The sequence below is a fragment of the Saimiri boliviensis genome, chromosome 14, assembly GCF_048565385.1.
Source record: "Saimiri boliviensis isolate mSaiBol1 chromosome 14, mSaiBol1.pri, whole genome shotgun sequence".
In the NCBI taxonomy this organism is placed as follows: Eukaryota; Metazoa; Chordata; class Mammalia; order Primates; family Cebidae; genus Saimiri; species Saimiri boliviensis.
Genome location: NC_133462.1, coordinates 84313254 through 84320154, shown reverse-complemented (window position 1 = coordinate 84320154; position 6901 = coordinate 84313254).

The following is a 6901-nucleotide window of genomic DNA, read 5'->3' as shown; positions in this document are numbered from 1 at the left end:
GAAACGCCCCGGAGCGCGCCGGGAGGCGGAGAAAAGGCGGCCTTTGGCGCCACCTCCTGGAAACGTCTGTTTCTGCGTGATGGGGAGGGAGCGGCTAAAACTGACGAAACGGAAATTTTGCATGTATTCTGTTCTTTAATACAAGGTTGATGTTGAAAATCTCTTATAAGAAGACACATGGAAAACATATATTTAATAAATCATTAGTTAAATGCTAACTTCTCCTCTACTAAAACCCCTATTAAATCCGCTGTCAGGCAAAAATTTTCATTCTACTCCAACCCACCCTCCCTTACAAATACCGTCCTAATAGTCAGGAACATAGCCAAGGACTGGAGAAGGGACAGCAGGCAAAACGAAGGCTGTGCAAGCCCACTGGCCTGAAAATCAAGTCCAGAGAAAAGGGAAAGGGATTCTACCTGCAAAACCAACCCAGTCCCTGGTCTGAGGAGGGGGTGGACAGGTACCTCCAGCAACTTTTAAAGTCAAGTGACCACAGCAAAATGGAAACAAGAAAAGGTGAACTAGCTGCAAGTCACCACCGAGTTCCTGCCTAGCGGCGCCGGGGCCAGAGCCTGGGACATCGGTGCGGGGGGCAGATGCCTTCACTGGCAAGTTCCATCTTCCGAGGCTGATCTTTACAAAGGCCGAGCCCCAGGCGGCTCCGCTTCATTTCCACAGCAAAGATCAGCGTCAGCTGTGCATCAGGCTGCCTTCTCTCTTCGGCTTTTTAGTTCATTCAAATCCATGTTCAACTTGCTGTACATTATTTCAGCACACTGAAAAATAACTTTTTCCGACCCTGAAAACACTAGACCTGTTTTTACAGTGCTGTGACGTGGGGTCTGATGCCACTCGGAGCGTTGCCAGTGCGGCCGTCGCTATCATCTTGCAGAGGCAGGTGAGGTGGGTGGGAGGCGCTGCTCCTGCTGCCAGGACGAGAAACGGAGGCCCCGAGAAGGCTGAGCGCGCCCCGTCACCACGCACCGCCCCCTCCAGCGCTTCGGCCGCGTTCTTAGCCTCTCTGTGACGACTTGCAGACCAGGGACGTTGACGTCATGTGGAGTTCCAGGTGGGGTCACCCTCACCGAAGCCGACAGGGAGCTGCTGTGCCACCCACCCACCTACCCACCCCAGGCTGCTGGGGCTGAAAGCAGAAACGTAGGGAAGAGAAAACACCCCAAAGACCCTGTGGAGGGCACTGAGTGGGGGGTTGGGTTGATACGAGTTCACCAGTTACATACATTTTAAATCGAAACGGGTTTCGCTATGTTGACCAGGCTGGTCTCGAACTCGTAGGCTCAAGGGATCCTCGTATCTTGGCCTCCCAAAGTGTTGGGATGACAGGTGTGAACCACTGTGCCCGGCCTTCGCCAGCTATTTGTTGAGCACCTACTGTGTGCTGGTGGCTTTGGGAAGACAATGACAGACTGAACGCTGTGTGTCTTCAGGAGGCCTCTAGTTAGAAGGAGCAGAGAAGATGATACAAATAACTACCCATGCAAGCAGGAAATGGCCACTGTGGCAAGGTGGGCTGTGCTGGGAGACCGCGGGGGAGCGTCCCTTCCACACGGGGGACCGCGGGGGAGCGTCCCTTCCACGGGCAGGGAGGGACCGGGAGTGCTTGGGGCCTTTAAAGGGCCTCTGAATGGGAGAGTGGGTGTGAAAATGGTTTGGGATCAAATCAATTCTGTGCCCACACACACCACACACACACTCACAACACACACACACACACACACACTCACCCCCGCATACACATACACCCACATAACACTCACATGTATACACTCACCCACATGCGCATCCACACTCACACATAACATGCTCACACACACATTCACGCACACTCGTGCACACTCACACCCACACAACACTCACCCGCCCTCACCCACGCACACATATACACTTAACACTCACTTGTATACAGCCACTCAATGCACGTCCACATTCACACATACAACACACACATACCTACATGACGCTCTCACACATACACACACTCATGCACACACACCCACAAAATTGCATTTACATACACATGCCCACACATACACACACCACACCCACACACATGCATACACAGACACCCACATGACACTCAAATACACACATGAATACACTCAGCCACCTCCGCAGTCACACACACACACTCATACACTTGCACACACACAAACAGAAGCACATCCTGAATCCCCCTCCACACCTCAGGCTTCCCAGGGCGGCCTCAGGGGCCCCATCTCTGCCTGAAATCCTAGAAGGCGATACCGGTGAGGTCCGCTGAAGAGCAGGCTACATGCGAACTGATGACGCTGAAACTGGCGAAGGTTTTCTCTGAAGCAAGAAGGACAGAGGAGCCTCCCTTCCCTCCTTTCCACCTTCTAGACTCGATTTCAGCCTCGCTGGGCCCCGCGGAAGCCGGGCCACGCGGTGTCGGCTTGGGCCAGGGTGGCTGTTTACCAGATTTTTAGAGCCAAAAGCCTTGGGGTGAATTATAGGCCTGGGAGCTACTTCTCTGTTTTCTGGGGACTCCCGGCCCTCACAGAGATGGGATAGTGGTCACCAAAATTGTTGAGTGGTGAAGCGTATGGGTTTGGTTTGGTTTTGTTTTTAGGGCATGTGGCGATCAAGGGTGGGGCAGAGTGGTCCAAAAGGCTCAGACTCTGGAATCAAGCAGACCCCAGTCTCGGCCTCGCTCTCCATCAGCTCTGTCACCTTGAGCCAGCTCTCCGCACCCCACTTCCATCTACGAAATGCTGTTGCTAGTAGTACCTAGGTGTATCAAAGGAATCAGCACGCTGGATGTACTAAATGCATATTAGCAACACCATCGCTACCGTTAGGCACGAGGTAAAGAGGGAGGGGAAAGTCAAAGAAGACTCGGGTTTTAGGCAGAGCGGGTCGGGGAAAGGTGGTGTCCTGGGCTGGATGAGGAACCCAGGTGGCAAGTGCATTTGGGAAACCTGCGAATTCCGCTTTGGAAATGCTGAATGTAAGATGCCTGGGGGACGTGGATGGAAGTGGTCACTGGGTATTGAGAAGAGAGATCGGGCTGGAGTTGGAAACGGGGGAATTCACAGCACAGAATCGGAGGTCTGGGCCTACAGAGGACAGGAGGTCATTTGGAAAGGGAGCTCCCAGTAGGAGGAAGACAGAACCCAGAGGGCCCAGCACACAGAGGTGGCGGGAAGAAGGAAGCCCACGGGGGTGCGGGGGATTGCTGCAGATGGAGGAGTGGGGCCCTCAGAAGGGACCCTGCTGAGGGAGAGGAGGGAGACCTCAGCCAGCACCCGCTGGGTGCCTCACTTCTACTGAGCAGCCTGCAGAGACAGGCAAGACCCTGGCGTGGCTCTCAAGAAACTGACAGACTCCGCGAGCTCCTGCCATTCTGTTTAATTGCCTCTTTTCTTTCTTCTCTTTTCCTTATGAACAAAGAATCTTCGGTCTTTGCTTATAGGGTAGAGCCTGTGGGAGCTCAGAGGCTCAGCCCTCTGTGTAGGTGGCAGGTCTGCTGAATGCAGTACGTGGGTGGGCTGGCCAGACCAGATGTACCAAGTTGCCTTCCAGATCCATGGAGCTTCCCTGGGGCATCATGGCACACTGCCCCAGATAGTCAGTAGTTTGAGAAGGGAGTTAAATGCTCTGCTCAGGAAGGAAGGAAGTGTTGGTGGTCTCTAGAAATGCAGTGCAGTTCTTTTACCATCTTATGGCAAAAGATGCATGCATTTCAAATTAATTTTAAAGCATGTCAGTTTTGCAACAAAGCCACACATGTCTAAGGCAGGCAGGAAGCTAGAGTTATGCAAGTCGAATGATTAAATGTAATACACGTTAGAAGGAGCCTGATGGCTGGGCTCGGTGGCTCCCACCTGTAACCACAGCACTTTGGGAGGCCGAGGCAGGCTGATGACCAGAGGTCAGGATTTCAAGACCAGACTGTCCAACATGGTGAAACCCTGTCTCTACTGAAATTCAAAAAACATTAGCCGGGCACGGCAGTGTGCGCCTGTAGTCCCAGCTACTCAGGAGGCTGAGACACGAAAAATCACTTGAATCCGGGAAGCGGAAGCTGCAGTGAGCTGAGATCACACCACTGCACTCCAGCCTGGGCAACAGAGTGAGATTCTGTCTCAATAAAAAAAAAAGGAGTCCTCAATATTTGCTCACACAGCTCAGCTGGTTAGTGTGGAGCTGTACCTCCCCCACCCTCCTGCCTGTCAAATTCTGCTCCCACTGCAATGAAAGACCACTTCAATGCAAATATTTAAAAAATGCTCCCTCTATGCCCACTTTCTCTAGTAGGCAACTCCATCCAAGCTCTTGCCCATATTATAATACAAGTGCACAGACTGTGAGTACAATTGTGAACAGTAACTTTTGGCACCGTGCAAGGATATCTTGGCATGCCAGTAAAATACAGGTGAGTGAATTCATAGGTACATAACGATGAGGAGGAAGATGACGAAAGAACTAAAAACATGTCTCTTGTGCTTAAGGGCCAGGAGTTGTTTGAAGTACTTTACATGCAATAACTTGATCCCTACGACAACTGTCACAAATGAGGAAACTGAGGCACAGAGTTTAGGTAACTTACCCAGAATTGCACAGCGAATAAGTTGGTGCGGGGAGGGTTCGAACCAGGCCGGCTGCCCACTTCAGAGTCCTTTAGATACTGTGGTAACTTCATTTCTGCATGATCTCATGGAACTTCATTAGCTTAATACAGCTTTTTATTTTTTTATTTTTTATTTTAATTTTTATAAAGATGGGGTTTCACCATGATGGCCAGGTTGGTCTTGAACTCCTGACCTCAGGTGATCCACCCACCTCAGCCTCCCAAAGAGCTAGGATTACAGGCATGAGCCACCGTGCCCAGCCTTAACACAGCTTTTTAAAAAATTAAAAATCTCTTTATCCTCTCCCTATTCCTATTTTCACTTTTTTTTTTTTTTTTTTTTTTTTTTTAAGTTGGAATCTTACTCTGTCACCCAAGGTGGAGTGCAGTGGTGTGATCTTAACTCACTACAGCCTCTCCCTCCTGGGTTCAAGAGAGTCTCCTGCCTCAACCTCCCGAGTAGTTGGGATTACAGGTGCCTGCCACCGCACCTGGCTAATTGTTGTATTTTTAGTAGAGACAGGGGGGTTTGCCATGTTGGCCAGGCTGGTCTCGAACTCTTCGCCTCAAGTGGTCCACTCGCCTCAACCTCCCAAAGTGCTGGGATTGCAGACGTGAGCCACCATGCTCTGCCCTATTTTCACTTCTTTCTAATACTTAGTGCCCTATCTCCTGTGCTTGCTAATTCACGTATTTATTTATTTATTTATTTATTTATTTATTTATTTTGAGACAGAGTCTCACTCTGCTGCCCAGGCTGGAGGACAATGGCACACTCTCGGCTCACCGCAACTTCCACCTCCCAGGTTCAAGCAATTCTCCTGCCTCAGCCTCCCAAGTAGCTGGGATTACAGGTGTGTACCACCATGCCCAGCTAATTTTCGTGTTTTTTAAGTAGAGACCGAGTTTCACCATGTTGGTCAAGCTAGTCTCAAACCCCTGACCTCGTGATCCACCCTCCTCAGCCTCCCAAAGTGCTGGGATTACAGGCATGAGCCACCATGCCTGGCTAACTTTAGTATTTTGTATACAAAAGAGGGGCAGCCCCTTTAGGCTCAGCAAGGCCCCAGATGTCAGAGCATCGACAATACCAAAAATAAGAACATGTAGTTAATAGAAAATGGGTCTTAGAGTTTTGCCATGTTGGCCAGGCTGGTCTCTAACTCCTGACCTCAGGTGATCCACCCGCCTTGGCCTCCCAAAGTGCTGAGATTACAGGCGTGAGCCACCATCCCCAGCCTATTTTTTCTTCTGTTACTAGAGACGGCTTTAAAAAAAATAATAATAAGAGTTTGACAAACTAATTCCAAAAAATCATAGAAATTCAAATATCTAAAATAGCCAGAAATATTTTGAAGGAAAAAAAGAGTAAAATTGGGGCTTTATACTGAATGATTTTAAGATTTACTAGAAAGACACCGTGGATGTGACGGAGTGGTATTGGTAGAAGAATAGACACAAAGATCAACGGAACAGAATAAAAAGTTGAGAAATAACTATATGGTCGATTAATGTTTGATGACTACCAACGTAATTCAATGTGGAAAGGATAGTCTTGTTTGAAAAAGAAACAACTGGATATTTATACGCAAAAATAAACTTGACTTTTACTTCACATCATAAAAATATGTAACTCAGAATCGATCTTAGATGTAGATGTAAGAACTAAAACTATGAAATAATTAAAACAGAGGTGATCATACTATTTCTTAAAGGGTGAGGTGCCAGAGGATTAGGCTTCTGTGCCATGCGGTCTCTGTCATGTCTGCTTAACTCTGTCATAGCACAGAAGCAGCCGAAAACATGACAAAAATGAAGGGTATGGCGGTGTTCCAGCAAAACCTTATTTAGAAAAACAAGCTGCTGGCCCGCAGGCCATAGCTTGGTGACCTCTGTTCTAGAAGAAAACATACAGAAAATCTTTGTGAGGTTGTGTTAGGCAAAGATTTCTCAGAAGCGAGTTCTAATCGTACTTGAGGTTTGTTTTAATTGGGTATGGTAAGACATACAGATATGAAAATAATAGCTATGAAGGAAAAGTTTTTTGTTATACTCACAGTCCCTAGAGACGGGAGGCATGGAACTCCATGCAGGCCCACGTGGAGAAGTACTCAGGCGAGACAGCAGGCGAGGGCGATGGGAGCTGTGGGCAGGGCCTTTATCGTGGTTTTCACAGGAGGAAATAGAATGAGGCAAGATAAGCAGGCTAGTCAGGGTTAGGATTGGGCAGTTTGAACAATTTGGTGGCTCTCAGCCACAGACAGGTACTGTCCATAGTGGTCTGGT